At 40.0% G+C, this 18,381-nt stretch overlaps 1 long non-coding RNA gene across 1 annotated transcript in view; it reads left to right on the top strand.

Moving 5' to 3' along the window:
* LOC105853483 overlaps positions 1 to 16,767 on the top strand; it is a 199,043-nt gene extending 182,276 nt beyond the window's left edge. Inside the window, exons 2-3 of the long non-coding RNA XR_001145329.1 lie at positions 12,827 to 13,159; positions 14,737 to 16,767. This is a non-coding gene — a long non-coding RNA (uncharacterized LOC105853483). The remainder of the gene's footprint in view (positions 1 to 12,826; positions 13,160 to 14,736) is intronic.
* Positions 16,768 to 18,381: the final 1,614 nt, after the last annotated feature.

Here is an 18,381-nt window from a genome sequence, read left to right as displayed (position 1 = left end):
CTCAGTGTTATGCAATTTCAGGGTGGAAGTTAGAGAATTAAGAAATATTTCATTGTTTACTTCAGATGCACATTTGGGCTTCAAAAGGTTAAGTATTTATTGGAACTGACAAAGGAGAGTATTCAGTCAGGAACATTGCAACTCTAGCTTATTAAAAAGTTCAGTATAGAAACGGATGTTAGGTTAAGCAGAGTATTTCTCCCCAATAACCTCCTTCTGACAAAGATTCAGGGAGCCATATTAGCTCATGAGTTCCTCTTTGTATCAATAGAAACAAATCACAATATCACTTGTTTAAATCATTATAGAGGTTTTGTGTTTTTGCTTAATGAGTACTTTTAAATAGACTGTTTTGCTAGTATGTTCTTGGGGTACATTTTATAACCAAAGAAGGATGCCTTAGAAATGAACAATGATAATAATTTGCATTTCCCTTTTCCACTAAGCATGGAATTTGTCACAGTATTCAAATGAATGCTTTCCCCTTCCCAGAAAGACAGAAAATAGTTCCTGATAAATTAGGTCAATACAAAGACAGATAGATAGATAGATAAATATATACTACATAGCTACATAGATAATAGATATATATGACATTACAATACATGCAATATAACAAATCAATATACTACACTATAGTATGAACATTTAACAATTTCTAACTTAACACTACTCCAAATAATTTATATTTACCAGTTCCCTCAAAGTAATGTCAAGAGACGTTTTGTTCTGAATTTTCAAAGATAAACAGCAGAGGGCCCAGTACTAAAACTTCCTCACAGAAAAGGAAAGCTCACTTTGAAACAGTGTTTTGTTTGAGTCTGTCTTGTCGCCCTTCTTTCAGAACATCTGTGACACACACCTTCTCATAAAATGTACTGTCCAAGGCACCCGGGTTAAAGTGAGCACTATCACGCTATCGCCAGCCATGGCTGCCTCAGCATCATTCTGGGCAAGGGGAGCTGACCCACGTGGTGCAGCAGACCTGTCTCGGCTGCTGCTCCCCTCAGCAGTGTATTTCAGTGTATTTCTGCCAGTTCTGCTCCCCACTCTGTCTCCAATGAATCCTCTCACCTCCTGCACCTCTGGCCTACATCCTAGCTCTTCTATGCAAAAAGAAATAAATTTTTTTAATGTACTATTCCATTTATAGTATAATAATTTGGCTGGAAAAGAATAGGCTTCCATGCCAGTTTGAAAAGGAAAAAAAAAAGAGTAAAACAAAAAGAGATAATGAAAAGCAGCTGGAGAAAGGAAGGAGGTGAGGAGGAAGGGGAAGAAGAAAGAAGGAAGGGAGGGGGAGGGAAGGAGAAGGGGGAGGGAGGTTCATTCGAATGTGGAGTCACAGCACTCCCACTTTCAGGGAACTGGCTTCACTGGGTGCTCACCTAGTCGAGACCCCCCACATCCCCAACTCCCTCACCCCCAACCCCTCCCCCCCTCTGCCCCCCCCCATGGTCACCCATGGAGTACATTCCTCTGCACAAAGAATACTGAAGAGATGAGAAAAAATGCAGCTATTTGCTCTGAGATTAAAAGGGGTGGGGGCAGTTCTCTCCCTTATTTTCTTAATTTGTTTCAGTCCTAACAACGGGCACCAGTAATTTTCACCCCAAGTAACCACACTAAGTTTGCATTTCAGTTCTGCGCCCAGAGGAAGGGCAGGCAGAGTCTGGACATTCTGGTTCTGAGAAAGGCAGAACCAGTTTTGGGTCCAGGAGGCCCCTCAGGTCTCATCTCTGCTTCTCCTGCTTCTCTGGACATTAGTGTCATCGGGGTCCGGTCTCCTGGAGGATTCATTCAGCAGCTTTGGGGTGTGCTCTGTGGAGCACACTTAAGCTCTGTGGTACAAATGCTTTCTGAGCATTTGCGGGGGATGCCTCAACGGCAGGTCTGAGGCCACAGTCAGCATAGCTGGCAGCCGCCCCCCTCCCGGGCAGGCACAAACTGCCACCATGTAACAGACAAGTGCCCTCCGATCAATCATTTGGCCCGTTTCCTTCAGGAAGGTAACCCTGAACAAATACTTGACTAACAAGTTAGAAAACTGTTTGTCAGAACTGCGATGACTTAGAGCATAAAGGCTTGCATAAGCACACAAGTTTAGCCCTGACAGGGAGGTGGGAGGTATGCTTGAACATGTCCAGCTTCCACATTGCAGGGATCTCCTTCCACTGTTTTTGTTTTTTAAAAGATGTATTTACTTATGCATACAGAACTGGGGTACAGGCCAGAGGGGCAGGGGTGGTGAGAGGTTGACCAGGGTCAGAGTGGGGAACAGAACAGGCAGAATGACCAAGTACACTGCTGAGGGGAGCAGCGGGTGAGAGAAGAGAGGTCTGCTGCGCATGTGGGTCACCTCCCAGGCAGGGATTGAACTCGTGCTGAGGTGGCTGCCACAAGCTTCTCAGTGCTGCGCTTTATCCCTTGCGCCATCAGGGAGGGGAGGGCCCCCCCCCCACTGTTAGAGCTCACAGTTTTATATCAGCAGATAAATCTACTTCCTTATACCTTTGATCCATGAGGTCTACTTATGTCATCTAGGACTACAGAGAATAAAATAAGAGAGAAAGCACGAACACTTCCGTAGCACTTCAGAGCTTATAAAACAAATTTATGTTGATTATCTGACCTTATCAGCAGAACCCTTTATATATTTGCAGTCAGTGACATTTCTCACCAGCCTTATCTTCTGTAGGTGAAACTCCTCAGGGCTTCCAGACCCTACAGCACCTTGATTTCCTTCATTTATACTCAAGATAGTTCTTATTGTCTCCTATTTAATTAGTTACAAATTAATGGCAATTAAAGAATTAGGCCTTATCTCAGCCAATGCTTCCTAGTAAAGACCTCCTTAGAACATACACTTCCTTTTCTTAGGTTAATATGCTACATTTGAAATAAGTATTCCCTTCTTATGAATAGTCATTAAAAAACATTCTTATCAGGAAAAAGTAGGTATCTAACAAGTTTGTTCAACATTTCTCCATATCTGTAACAATTTTGTTGTAAACTTGTTTATATTTCACATGTCATGCTGTGTGAGAGGAACCAAGATTTCCGAGGAAAAGAAACCATGTTTTTAAGGATCCTTATCACCCGGGGTGTGCTCCATGTCATAGACAATATAGAACGGTTGATGTGTCAACACACACTTCATCTTGATTGGTTCAGACTTTCAGATAGTCAAATGCTTTTCTCTGAATCAGCACCTCCACATATAAAGAGAAAGGGGTGTGCGGCTTCCTGACATTCCAAATTCCCCTGGAGGAGGGGAAGCTGGCCCAGGAGACATGCCATCTGTGACTGTCCTCGTTGGGGACGCATCTTGCTGTGACCTCAGTCTACCTGTTGCAGGGAACCCTGCAGGTGCTGATCTTGTGCTTTATTCTATTGGCTCCTAGGAAAATTCTGGGTTTCTACCATGTCCATTAATTGGTTCCTTCAGTCTTAAAGTGTCTTGCAATGTTGTCCTCAAGACAGATCAACTATATGTCAACTCATCTTCTATGGCAGATGGAAGATGAGAAAGCCCCAGGAGGGCCACTAGGTCTCTGTTCTGCCTGGCCACACTGCTCCTCCTCCTTAAAAGTCTTCTCTTAGGAGTTCAAATGGGAACTAAACCCTGCTAATTAGGAGTACACAAGCTATATGGTACAAGAACTGGGGCCACCATTGTGTGTGCCCAAAACATTGTTAAACCACATGCAACTATAGAATAATAGCAATACCATTGTTGTGAGGATTGAGTTGATTTACTTATATACAAATATTTAAAGCAACATACAACTCATAATATCCAGTAAATATTATTTTCTAATTAGTAATGGCACTATATGAATATTTGTAACTGCATTGAAGGACTGTTGCTATGCTTTAGACCACCTTCTCCTCTAGGAAACTGCATGGTTTTGGAAGTCACATATCATAAGGCAGTGGTTTTTGTTCCTAACTATATTCGTGCTACAGCCCAAGAAGCCCCACATCCCACAGAGTGAGTTTATTGGTGTCTAATATTTGCATGGACAAGGAAGCACTTCTCACATAATATTCCCCAGCAAACAATAAAAGTCTGCTTGAAGCTTAAGGATGAGATAATTCAACCATCCCTGGAGAGCTCCAGGGGATCAAATGTGCATTGACAGAAACACAGGTGCAGAGTCCTAGACTCTCCATCAAACAAATTATTCAGGAGCTGTGTCATTGGAAAGTTGCTTCATCTCACTAAACCTCACTTTTCATCTTGAAAATGGGAGTGATAGGCCCTCCCTGGTGGTGCAGTGGGTTAAAGCACAGCACTAAGATGTTAAAAGCCACTTCAGCATGAGTTCAATTCCTGCCTGCCCCGGAGGTGACCCACATGGCGCAGCAGACCTCTCCTGACCCACCCGCTGTTCCCCTCAGCAGTGTACTTCATCAGTTGGCCTGTTCTGCTCCCCTCTCTGTCTCTGGTGAATCCTCTCACTGCACCTCTGGCCTGTACCCCAGTTCTGTATGCATAAATAAATAATTTTTTTTTTAAGTAAAGAAAATGGGAGTGATAAAGCTTCATCTACCTCATAGGACAGATATAAGAAACAAATGCCTAAACATATGCGAATATTCAGTTATCTTCCAAGAATTCGATAATTTACAGAAGAGACTTGCTAATTACTGCATCAAAGCCTTCTTGAGCATTGCAGAGTAAGTCTGTCTGACCCATGGAACCTTCCTATAACACCCTCAAGGGCCAACCCCCACCCTGGATGCCTAAGTCTTGACATCATTGTGTTTTGTGTGTGCACACATGTGAGTGAATACCCACACCTCCACTTCTTCATAAGAAAGCAAATTGCATATGATCTTCATATCGGGGATAAAATTTACAAACATTCTAATGGCCAGCAGACAGAAAAGTAAAATTAACTTCAGACGAGTAAGAAACAGCCCAATGTTCTAGTTTACCAGAATCAAGGAAACCTAGTATATCCAGCAGCAATTTTTCTTCTTCCTTATTTTCTTTGTGGTGGAGCTGAGAATAATGCCCTTAGGTTTTCCTCACTATATATGTAGATGGGGAGCAGAAAAGAGCGACAATGGTACAGGCTTAGTGGCGGCACAATTAAAAAAGGCGAAGGATAATTTGTTGATCTTTTAACACATTGTTTCTCTACTATCAAGTGTCCTCAAATCAACAATTTTAACATAATGTAATTGAATAAAAATATTATTTTAAGCATAAGAAAATTTTATAGGAGGAAACATATTGGATGAAGTATTGCTCGTAGTGTAATTTTAATTCTGAAAGATCTTGCTAAGAGGGCTTATTTAAATAGGTTCTCCCTGAGATGAATATTTAGGGGGGGAAATTCCTACAGGATGATTTATAGCAAAATTATATGAACAGAATGAAGGACAGAAGAATTTTATTAGAAAAGGGTCTCATTTCCACAAAATATAAATTACACCTTTTAGAAAATATATTGAATTTTATTAATATTCTGTAGACAGCCTGAAGTGTTAATCTCCACCCCTACCTATAAGACTTTCATTATGATGTACAAGGTGTATTTACCCTTTAACCAAGTAATTTTTGAGCAACTCGGTAGAGTCCTCAGTTTACATAGTGTACAGAATATTTTCATGGCAGTTACAAGATCTTGTCCTTTGTATTGTTGGCAACTTTTAATGATATATGGGGGTGTGTATATATCGCATATAGCTATTCATGCTGTAGGTAATACCATGCAAGAACACATATGAATGATGAAACGATAAAATTTGGTATTTGAGAAGACTGTTTCTCCAACATTCACTGTTATTATCATTATTGTCTTAATCTTTTTCCTTAGTGGAGACATAATCAGTTTGAGCTTTTTAGTGCTGTGATTAAATTCTGCCTTGTTTCATCTTGAAATTTATACTTAAGAGGAATTGCTGAGTCTAGACCACTGAGTGCTGTAATTCTCCTTGGCTTTTAGAAGTGACCTTTGCACCTTAGCATACTAATACTTTTTGTTTATGTATTTATGCATACAAGAACTGGGGTACAGGCCACAGGTGGGAGGGGTGAGAGGAATGACCAGAGACAGAGTGGGGAGCAGAACAGGCAGATCTACTGAAATATGGCTGAGGGAAACAGTGGGCATGTCAGGAGAAGTCTGCCACACCATGTGGGTCACCTCCCTGGGAAGGGATTGAACTTGTGCTGCAGTGACTGTGGAGAGCTTCATAGTGCTGTGCTTTAACCCGGTGCAACACCAGGGAGGGTCCAGCTTACTAATACATTTGATGAGGAAATTGCTTACTGTGATTCAAAAAACTTGGATATATATCCCTTTCCAATCTCTAACAGTCATAAAGATTGATCCTTTTTGTAGTAGCGAACACTAGTGAGGTAGCCATTGATGCAGTGGGAATTTCAACACAGAGAAGCTAGAACTTAGGTTTTATGTTACTTGAAAGTGAAGACTGAGAATAAGAATGAAGACACTGTCAGGAGATGAAAGAGAAAACACTAGACTCATTTTGACTCAAATGCGTATTATTAAATAATTTCCTCTTAAATAAATATACGCAAACTTTAGTAATCAGTGTTTCATACCTACAGGGCATGAGAAATGGAATACAATCTCTGACCCATTCAAAATACCTATCAAGTATACAGCTGCAAAATGATTGGTCTTTATAAAATGGGAATGACCAAATGACTTGGCAATGAAAGCCTGGTCTAAATTATAATCAGCAGTCAAAGCTTTCTTATACCTTAAAAAATTATTTCATTGGTTCCTCACTGAGTCTAGGTAAGGTTAGCTCCCATTCACATCTCCATGCAGAAAACACTGAAGACAACTCTCTTCAAAGTACTGGATGTTGGAAACACTAACACCTTAGTATTTCACTCCAGCCCTAATATTAATGAGAAGCCCAGGGGAATTTCACAGGAGAGAAATCTCTGCTATTATTAATTGGTCTAAATGGCAAACAGCTCAAGGTAATAAAATGGAAGTTCAAAGAATTTCTTGAGTAAAAATATGTCTAGGTTGCTCTCAGAATTAATACTCAAATTCAAGAATCCATAGCCTCTCCATTTGGATTAAAAACAATTAAAATGAAATATTAGACCTGAAGTTCTATCAATAATTATCCTTAAAAGAACAAATGGGATGGCTAAAAGAACAAAAAGGAACTAAATTGCTCCTATCTGCCTACATGGAAAATATAGGACATGGAATTTCAGAGCTGTTTAGAATTCCAAAAGAGGCCCTACCTGGTGGCACAGCGGGTTAAAGCACAGCACTAAGAAGCTAAAGCCACTTCAGCATGAGTTCATTCCCCACCCCAGAGGTGATCCACATGGCACGACAGACCTCTCCTGACTGCTCCCCACCCACTGCTCCCCTCAGCAGTGTACTTCTCAGTCAGCCTGTTCTGCCCCCCACTCTGTCTCTGCTGAATCCTCTCACTGCCCCTGCACCTCTGGCCTATGTGCATAAATAAATAAATCTTTAAAAAAAATTCCGAAAGACTTTCTAAAGCACACATTTTCACTTGAAGGTACAAGTTCAGAGAAACTTAGACAAGCCTAAGGTCACACAAATGAACAATGGCAGAGTCAGGACTTGAAGTTGAATGAGGACCAAAGTTCAAACTGTCAAGATATCAGAGATAACCTTTGCTTTTAACAGAAAACAAACCAAACTCAATTTATCTCCAGTCAACAAGATTTGATTTTCTCTTTACATGCTTAGTGGTCTACTCTGGTTTTCAAAACTTAACATTACAGGTAAAAAAAAAAAAAAAAAAAAAGCCTGAAAGGTGGAGATATTAAAATAATTGACTACAGAAAATTTTACACACATGTGAATGTGTGTGTATATAAAAGAATTCCTTATAATACTATTATAGATTTTTTATATGTTTGAAATTATATTCAAAACTTAAAGCTGCCTATAAGCCAATGAATATCTGACCTAACATGGCCCAATTCCATAGTACAAAATTAAATCATTCATAGTTTAATGTAAAATTACAGGAATCATAGATTCCTGAATGTGTCTTGATATTTCACATTACAGACAAATCTTCAATAAATTTTAAATCATATGTGTGTAGTGTGGCTTTTTATTGTTATTGTTCATTTATTTTAGTCTCATTTATCTATGTAATTAAGTCTTACTATGTTTCAAAAAGAAGTTAAGAGGGCATAGAAGTTACCTCTGCAGGGGTTCCAGATCCCTTCAGTCAAGCTCTCACGTGTGTAGTCAACAACTAAAACAATAAGATAACAGCGGTTTTCCTTCTTGGTCACATCTAATAACTTCTGGTGACCCATCGCTGCTGTCATTATGACCAGGTCAGCCCAGGACAGGGTGGGAGGTATGGCCACAGTTAAAGTGTAGTTAATTATTCAATAAGTCAATACAGGCTGCTCACTTCATTCATGCTGCTCATATTTCTGCTCGTGATCCAAACGGGAGACTCTGGACTACCCATTGATAAGGTTCATTCCTATATGTTACTTAAAAATTTTAGTCATTCATTTAGGTAACAAAAAGTCTCTGTCAGTTACTACAAACCCTAAAATAATCATCCTATGACAGCTTCTGATCACTCAATGGCATGCTCTGGTCACTCAAGCTATTAGTCATGGAAATGTGCAAAACCAAAGGATAAATGGGAAGACATGAAATATTTGCTTAGGCAGCATTTGGTGACTCTAAAATAAAAGCTAGCCTTCTCGCTGCTAACTGAGCTAAGTGTCACACTGGATGGCATCTTTTCAAATGGCCTGAATTGTATTCCTCACTTCCCTTGATGTATCCCTCTGTTGGCTCCTTCAGGAGAGCATCATTTTTTCTCTCCTGCCCTCTGTCTTCTATATTTCATTTCAGTGTCTATCGAGGCAACGAAAGATAAAGCTCCCTGCTTTCCTTTGTACTAAAGTTCTATATGGAATCAGTTCACCTGTCTGTCACTCCTCATTAAATTCTTACCCTCTTCATTCACATCCTGATCTTTGCAAATGAACATTTGCTTAATAAATGTTCCCAAGACTAACAGTGCAGAGTGAAAATCCCACACAGCAGTAAATTATTAACTCAGTCACAGAGGGAGTGCCATATATGACTTTTCAGAATGAGTTATTATGTGGATCATCATGTAATTATGAATTTTTCAAGCCATGATAGAGGAAAATTGAATATTTAATATTTTATGGACATATTCTACACTGAGGACATCTTTCAAAATTTTATGATAATTTTTAGAGTGAGCGAAGAGCTGAACAAAAGTTACAAAATAATTGCAAACTTGAATATTTAATCACTAGGGACATTGTTGGTTATTTCTCAGATTATATAATGTAACCAAGGCTGTGAACTTTTAATCAGAGTGTATTCAAATGGAGGGGAAAGTACATTAAAATCAAGCTATAAATGTGTTTTGGTTGTTTAAGAAATAAGAATACAGAGTTTAATGTTGTCAAATTGAGACCTTAGGGTATAAATATTCATGTGAGAGGCAATCTTGAATGATTTGTTCTAAATGAGCTATTGCTGAACAAAAACTTTTTCAATTAGCCACTTGAACATGTTTAAAATCCATATCAAGGAGTAAATACCAAAATATCTTTAAAATCTCGACTACAAATAAAGTGGGAAAATGATACTGTTATTTCTCAAAAGAGTAAAAAAAAAAACTGCAAGAAATATTTTAAAGCCTTGATGAAAAAATAACACTGAAAATAAAAAAATAATTCTGTGCCACACAGCACACAGTTTTACAGTGAATTACCTCATGCCTTTGTACCGATTCAGGCATTCATATCATCCCTTAATATGTACTACTTTGATGACCACTCACGTTTTAACTTCAAAAATTGGAATAGTAAATGATTCCAACTTTCTTGTGAGTAGGTTCTCCCTGATCTGGAAAGGCCCAGTTCCGGCAGGTCTGTGAGGACAGCTGAGCTCTTTGAACTCAGAGTGTCTCTACCTTGCTTGAGCATCAGCATTGCTTCTCCCACCTCCAGAGATTCTGGCTTACAATGAGTAGGACGCTGATTCTCTTTTAACTTTTCAAATTATTTTAGTTTTCAGTCTTGTCTTGCAAACACTGATAGTGAGGTGACTGGTGGTTTCCAGAGGTCAAAACTTCCTACGCACTTTGAAAACCCAAGAGAGTCACCCTGCAGGCACGCTGAGTATAGGACCAGTAAGGGCACAAAGGGGACTGACCAGCACCTCTGCTGTCGATGGCGTACGGCTACCAAAACACCGGGTGAGTCACTGTGACCAGAGAAGCCCCAGCTGTCAGGGAGGCCCCGGTACAGACACCAACATGCAGGATGGACTTCTCAAATTTGATTAAGGAAAAGTGATAACGCCAGTGTCTCTTGCATTCATTTGTTCACTCATTCCATTACCTATTCAACCAACATTTATTAAATGATACTATTTCCCTATAATTTTCTCCTTCTGTGAGATTATAGAAGGTGACTGAACATACGGAGAATGTAGCAGCTGACATTGCCACATAACAAAGGGCAGTAAAATTCAAATGACTTAAAATGCAACTACTTCTCTGTCCATGATACTTCAGAGTGGCAATTTATTTCGGCCGGATTAGTAGTTTGAGCAGAACAGCACGGCTGAGTACTATCGTGACCTGTTACCACCTTTGAAGAAAGTGAGATTTGACAACTGTGTCTCAGCTTTTCTGAGAAGCTGAAGCTGTTCAGAAACCTTTCCAAAAAATAACTCAAACCTATGCATTGTGGACAGCCTTTTGGGAAAAGCACTAGACCCCAAAAGTTGAGACACCAATTATCTTTTTTTTTTTTTTAAGATTTAGTCATAGGAGCTTTTTGCTTATTTGCTTGTTTGTCTTACAAGTAAGGAAACTGAGTGGAGAAAGAAATTCGACTACAGACTCACTTGTACGTTCGGACACTGCATAGCGATTGAGGGCGAGACAGGGGCTGAATCCATTCCAGTAGGCTTGTTGCTGCTGGCATTTGGCATTCACTTTGCATCTCATGTGCATCTAGAACAGCCCATCTTTCTCTTTCCTCAGCCTGGATTCTTAACTTTCTGATATTTTTTAAATTGTAGTAGTAAGCTTGAACATGAGACTTAGTCTTATATTTGCTACCTGTGGGCACTATATTGTACAGAAGATGCTAGCAATTTAGCATTGAATAGTAACTCTGTTTCCCCTCCCCTGGTCCCTGGTATACACTATTCTACTCTCTGCTTCTCTGAGTCTGACAATTTTAGCTTCCTCATGTAAGTGGGGTCACACAGCCTTTGTCCTAGATGGCTGGTTTGTTTCACTTAACATGTCTTCAGAGTTGATACACTTGTCACATATGGCAGGGTTCCCTTCTTTTTTAAGGTTGAAAAATAACTAATGTATACAGTAAGGACCATGTTAGATAGACACTTAGATAATCAGTTGCTTACTCACTCATCCATTGATGGACATGAAGGTTGTTCCCACATATTGGCTATTGTGAATATGCAACAGTGAGCACAGGAAGAAGATCCTGACTGCAATTTCTTTGAGTAAATATCCAGAAGTCGAAATGCTGAGTCACATGGTAATTCTAGTTTTAATTTTGGAGGCCCATCCCATTTTCCACAGCACCATTTTACACTCCCACTACTGGGCCTAGAGCTTCAATTTCTCTACAACTTCACCAACACTATGAGATTGTTAACCAGAACGCACAACTGTGGAAAACAATACACCTTGGAAAAATCTCAAGGAAGGAAATGCCCAAACATTTTAGAGAAAAGAAAGCCTTGTTCAGTTGGCAGGAACGATCACCCAATGGGAAGACTAAAACTATAAACATGAGTGGTATATATCTCATGCATGCTCAATCCCAGTGGGAATATTCAGAGGCAAATTTGACGAACTATTCCTTTGCTAAAGGAAGAAGATAGGAAAGTGTGGGTTTTTTCCTTTTCTCTATTTTATAAAAGATTTTAGGTTTAAAAATCCTTTATGATAAAAATATTTTAATTTTTTTCACTAAAAAACATGATATTAATTGAATGTTTTATTATTAGATGCCCTAAATGTCATTAAAACACTTAAAAATAGGCAAATCTACGGTTGAACCAACAATAACAATATTTTTCTGTTCAGTATCCTTTCAAGTATGGATTCACTCAGCACTAACCGTAAAGCAGAGACTGTGCTGACTTTCTGAAGGTTCAAAGATAAATAATATACAGCCCTGTTTGCAAGAGAGTTCACAATCTTGTGTTAAGGACAGAGAGGTGAATAGACAATTCCAATATAGTGTTCTCAGAGCCAGATCCACACAAAATCCTACAGGAAGCATAAACCGAGCTGACACTTTGCAGCTCACAGGTGTGCCGAAGGTAAAGGAACATTTACCTACGAGGCGGCGGCAGCAGCAGGCGACCACGCCCCAGGAAGGGCTTGGTCCCTTTTCTCCACTTAAGCATCAGGCATTTCTGAGAAGGCTCACAGCCATCAAACTCCTGATTCTTCAGCCACTCCCTTCCAGAGGCACTGTGTACAGAGCTCCAGAGTGAGCTGTAAGAGGTGGACACTCCTCAACTACATCTTCCTCAGCACAGGTAAAATTTGGTACAAAATAACACTTGGAGGGGATCCTGCACTTCTAGCGTGGAAACAATGATGAAAACCAATAGTAACTCAATAAAAAGCACTTTTTTAAAAAATGGCATTTAAAACTTAGAGGATCATTTTTTTCCCCATTCTTAATCATTGATAAAATCTTGTTATAAAATATAGCTTACTATAAAACAGAAGTGCTGACTCATTCATCTTTCTCTTGGCCATGCAGTTTCAGGTTGAAAACGTGTCACCATCACCAAGTGCACAGACTGAGAAAGCGTCATTAGATGTCGCCACACCACAAGCACCAGCTGGAGTAGCACCCTAAGATGCACCTTAGAACCAAGAAGTTTTGCAACCTTAGAGCCAAGGGTGCTGGAGCGGCACCCTCGACAGACCTAAGATAGATCAAGAAGTTCCTTTCTTGTCACATCAGAGGATGAAGCCTTTCAACCAGCCCCACGCAAGTGCAGTCAAGCCCAACTTGAGACCTAGTCAGGAGAAAACCAGTCACGGCACCCGAAGTCTGTAGGTGCCTGCTTGGCAGGATGGCCAGCCCGTGGTGAGTATGGCAGCTGTTTTCTCTGTAGTTTGCAAAGATCCTCAGAGTCCAAAGAAAAGAAAGGAAGACAGGAAAAGGAGCGTACAGGGTAGGAAAGATAGGAAAGGAGCCAAAAGAGCAGAGAGGTGCTGTAGGCGGCAGAACTAACTCCACACCAGATCCCTGGCTCGCAAGCTGGGCCCACATAGGGGCATAGGCAAGACTGGCCAGAGACCAGCCAAATAGAGCATCAAGGCCTGAAGATAGAGCTCCCTATTCTGATGCGATGGGTCTCTGTCAGGTCACTGACTAGGTCTCAAGTTGTGTCCTCTAAGTAGATTCTCTAGATGCTCTCAGCACATCTATGGTTAATAAAGAGTCTATCTGCACCTCTCTACTCCTCCTACAAACTGGATCTAGAAAAATCCATAGCTAGTACTTTTCTGATCTATTAGAGTACAAGAAGCCTTGATAAGTCTTAGCCAGACTCAGAAGCCCTGTGGATACTGTTGCCCTCGTTGGTCCTGCTGATAGCATTCAATGTTCCTTTCATAGGGCATGGCCATCACTAGAAGCAGACTTCTCATTCTTTTCAATTTATAGACTCAGCCTGACTGCTTGACAGTATACTCACATGTAAGTTAGTTTAGAAAATATCCTGGAGTACTTCTTCTGGTCAAGCAACTCTGCTGGAAATACACAGATCTACAAGGTGCAGTCTTTGATCTTGCTTAGCATAGAGAGGAATAAGAGGGAAACAGTGATCTATTTTATGAGTCTCATATCGTGATGGATAGAACAGCATGGGTTGAAGGGACCAAGAGAGGGTCTCTCATCCTGGATAATGAGATCAGGAAAAAGCATCCTTGGTGATATGCTAGGTTAGCCAATTGAAGAAACGCACATCACCAAATTTACCTAGTTTCTTAACAGTACCCAGAGATCAGTATTATTACTGAAGCAATATTTTACAGAGGAACTTTAGTCTCAGGGTGCTTAGGTGAATTATACAAGAAAAAGTGACTATGTACAGATAAAACAGGGACTTGAACCCAGATCTGTGTGATTCAGAACCCAAGTTTCCAATCAATTATTATGATTCCCTGCTGAGTCCCACCTGGACATCATCATCCATAATTAGAAATTTGCAATGAATTTTATCACATCGGATGGATGTTTTAGGCACTGAAGCAGGAGCAGCGAGGTGGCTGGGTAGAAGATCTTCCTCCACATCACCCAACACTTACATCCACACTCTAAACAAAAAATCATTTGATTCCAGAATCTTTGTCTACAGATTATATTGGTCTTCCCTTAAAAGCAAGAGGGAATTTTTGTCACAGAAAAGATAATGCTTACAAAACCTTTCCATTGTAAACATTGATTATTTATGAGCTCTTACAGGAAAGGGGCCCTCTGGATGCTGGCACATGGGAGAGCCATCCCTGTGGCCCACCCCCTGCAATTTATAATAAATGAATGTTGGAGTAAATCTCTTAATTAACCAGACAGAGAAAGGGACTTATGCTCCAAAGGAATCGCTCATCTCTTTAGCCTCGAAACCCTGAAGACCCCACTTCCTGAATCTTCTCTAACAGGACAGACGTTTGCTGACCGGCTGAGCACCAGGACGACTTCAGCAGGTAGACACCACAAAGCTAACAGCCCAGAGCAAACACACGGCAATGCTGCCCGGAAGCCAGTGGGTGGCCTTGGCTGGTGAAAGCCCTTCCTTCAAGCAACTGAGGCAGGAGCCCATTAAAGGTGTTAATTTTACATGATGTAGCACAGCGAGTTTATAAATAAGTAACAAATGAACATTCCCCATGGTTCCTCTCCTCTGAATTTTTGTGTACCTGCTACAGGCCTGGCAACAGCAGGAGTTTCTCAGATGCCAGATCTGGAATTGCTCTTCAAAAGCGAGGGGGGAGGCATTTCTAGCACCAGGACCAATGATAGTGTCCAATTATTTGCATTATTTTGACTCAATAACTTTTGATGCCTACATCCTTGGATCCAAACATCTTTAAAAAATAGCACTAATCCATCCTCTGTGTTTGGATGTGCTCAATTGAAGATTACCATCGTGAGCTGCAAGAACAAAACACAGATGTTAGAATTTCAGAAAAATGTACTGTGGGGGACCATTAGTAAAAAATACTGTTTAAAATATATAACATATGTAACTATTAAATACATAAAAATCCCATGCACCAAGAGGCAAAACATGATGAAAGTTGTTGAATATTTTAAGTACCTATATTGCTACATAAAATGGTTCTGTGCGCTAGAATTTTCTATTGCAGGAGATTTATGAAATTTTGTCAAAGTGGTAGATCATGCTGAAGTCAGGGGAAATACTAGCACACTTTGGGTTGCTTTCTATTTTTAATTAAGTTTGAAACTGCATCTTTGCACTTGTGAGTGTGCATATAAATATATGTAAGTCCAGATGTGATTAACAATAATGCTGATCTATGCAGGCATTCAAATTCTCTCACAAAATGGCCCCCTCCCACTGCAGAGAAAATTACTTAATTGAGGCTAGGTCTGTGTAATCATAATGAAAAGGAGATAGAATGGCAAAATTTGACCAGCATGATTCACCTTCATTTATTTGAAAGCCTAAGAGGCAGGGTGATATGAGTCCTGCCCTGGGCTCCCAACTTTGTTGTGATGACTTAAGGCCACAGTGCTGCCTTCTTTAGCCATGTCAATAAGGATGAGACTGGCTAGGCTTGAGTAGCTAACTCCAGTCCATCTAATGCTTATCCTGAAGGACGAAGGCAGGGAAGGATCAAAGGCACCCTTGAAAATAAACTGGGTCCAACGTACAGAGGGTCCAAAAAACTAGGCAGTATTAATAAAGATGGAGTCAAGGGCAAATAACCAGGTCTGATGGCTGCAAAGAAAGTCTGATGGAAGACGGCAGAGAAGCAAAAGAGATGCAAGCAGAGGACTCGAGACACCACCCAAGTCCCTTGCACCATCAGCTTCCCTCTATCTTTGCCTCAGTTCCAACCTTCTGGCCCAACCTGTCTTTCAAATGCCCAGTGCACCTGAGTCTTCACTACATAAGCAGCATTTAATTCTGTATTCTTCTGTCCCATTCTTGTTGTTTTCTATGGGCTTCCACTCATCCTAACGAGATTAAAACTCTATTTGGAGATCAGTAACTATATCGCATGTATCTATATTTTCTCCAGGGCCTAACACAGCTGTATGCACTTTCAAAGTTTCAGCAACTGCTTAGTGGTTGAGTCGATATGAAATCATTGTTTGCCTTCCAGCAAGGACTGATAGCCAGCTTTTCATCAGTCCACATCTACACCTGTTTCAATTTTCCTACAAAATATATACTCCAAAATACATGAGGACATAATTCATTTAGTACTTGCTTTATTTTCTAACTTTTCTTAACATGATCATCATCTATACAGATTCAACTTATTTTTCTAATAACTGTATAAAATTCCACCAGGTGGATGCACCAGAGTTTATTCAGCCATTCCTCTGGCTGCCATGTATTCCTGCCTGATAAGCAATATTACAATAAACAAGTTTATCAATGTCATTTTGTATTTGCGTTTTAATTTGTCGATTCCCAGGAGTGCAAAGATAAAGTGTATTTTGAAAAATTTAAGATCCCTCTATAATAGCAAAATATTTGGTGTCATCCTCCCACCATTAAAATAGTCTAGTGTTTGCTTTGCCGAACTCTTGACAGCACTGAATATTAGCAACCTTTTTAATGTTGACCAAGACAAAGGATTGCTATCAGGGTGAGAGAACAAAATGGCGCCTTAGTTTGAGTTTGCATTCCTCTGACTGCTAGCAGAATTATAACTCTTCATTGTTAACTTACGTCTCTTCTTTTAAGAATTATCTGACATAAGTTTTGCCCACTTTTTATACTTAACATACAGAAATTCTTTGTATGTCAGGGATTTTTTTGCATGCACAGGGGATGCATCTATTCTCCCAGATAAATCTTGTATGTTATACCTTGTAATTTCCTTGTAATAACCTGTTCTTGGAGGTTATTTCCCAACCCCTTCTGTCTAGCGACCCAGTCATAGCAAATAATCCTGTGTTCATTAAGGAAGTTCAATCACTTTATCCAAAAAGTTCAGCCAACAATAATCAAAGTGGACTGGCCACGTGGCTCCAATATCTTTGACGATCTGCTGGATCAAATGAAGCATTTTCACCTTAGCCCAAACTGGACTACCAGATGAATGCCAGCTATTACTGTTAACCCCAGTCCAACACAGAAAGGACTTTACAAAACACACTTGAGCCCAAAGTTAGTTTCTAGTCAAAGTATAACTACAAAAGGTGTTGGCGAAAAATAAATGAATAAAGGGAATTAGAAAAGATTTAGGTACGTGTGGTTTTGAGTGTGCAAACACCAGCCAGAACACTGATAGGTGCGAACACAATCCCATGTTAATTATAACACAAATCCCAGCACCCCTGGGAGTGGGTCTGTAGGGACCAGATACAGAAAATCAGCACTTCAGTGAAGTAACACTGGATGCCACTGACTAACAAAGGGGTTCCAAAGGGGAGAACCCTTTAGTTGATAACCAATATTTTTAAAATGGTTGAGGGCCCTCCCTCATGGTGCAATGGGTTAAAAAGCAGCATTGCAAGCCAGCTGTTGCCACTTTAGAATGAGTTCAATCCCCACCTCAGAGGTGACCCACATGGTGCGACAGACCTCTTCTGACGCACCCACTCCTCCCCTCAGCAGTGTACTTCTTTGATCTGCCTGTTTTTCTCCCTATTCTGTCTCTGGTGAAGCCTCTCACCATCCCTGCACCTCTGGTCTGCACCCCAGTTCTGTATGTATAAATAAATAAATTTTTAAAAAAATGGTTGAATTACTAAATTCCATAAAACATAATCAAGTATAGCAACTATTTTTAAGGAATATTTAATGATACAAAGGAAATGCTTATGTGTAGTAAAAAGGAAAAAACAGAATATGAAACCCTATATGAACTCTGACATCATTTCAGTAAAGGACACATATGTATTTTGTGTATAAAAGTGAAGAACAGATTTTTTTAATACCACAGTAAACAGTGTTTATCTCCATAGAACTTGTCGGTGATTATTTTCTCCTTTATACTTCTCTCTACTTTACAAGTAATTCTCACATGAGCATTTTTTTTAAATCAGCAAAAGCTATTTTTAAATAAATACCCATTTATGATTACATTTTAATTGAGTCTGAG

This window comes from Condylura cristata, unplaced genomic scaffold (genome assembly GCF_000260355.1).
Source record: "Condylura cristata isolate star-nosed mole 26May11 unplaced genomic scaffold, ConCri1.0 scaffold00010, whole genome shotgun sequence".
NCBI classification, from domain to species: Eukaryota; Metazoa; Chordata; class Mammalia; order Eulipotyphla; family Talpidae; genus Condylura; species Condylura cristata.
This window is presented reverse-complemented; position numbering and strand designations above follow the sequence as displayed.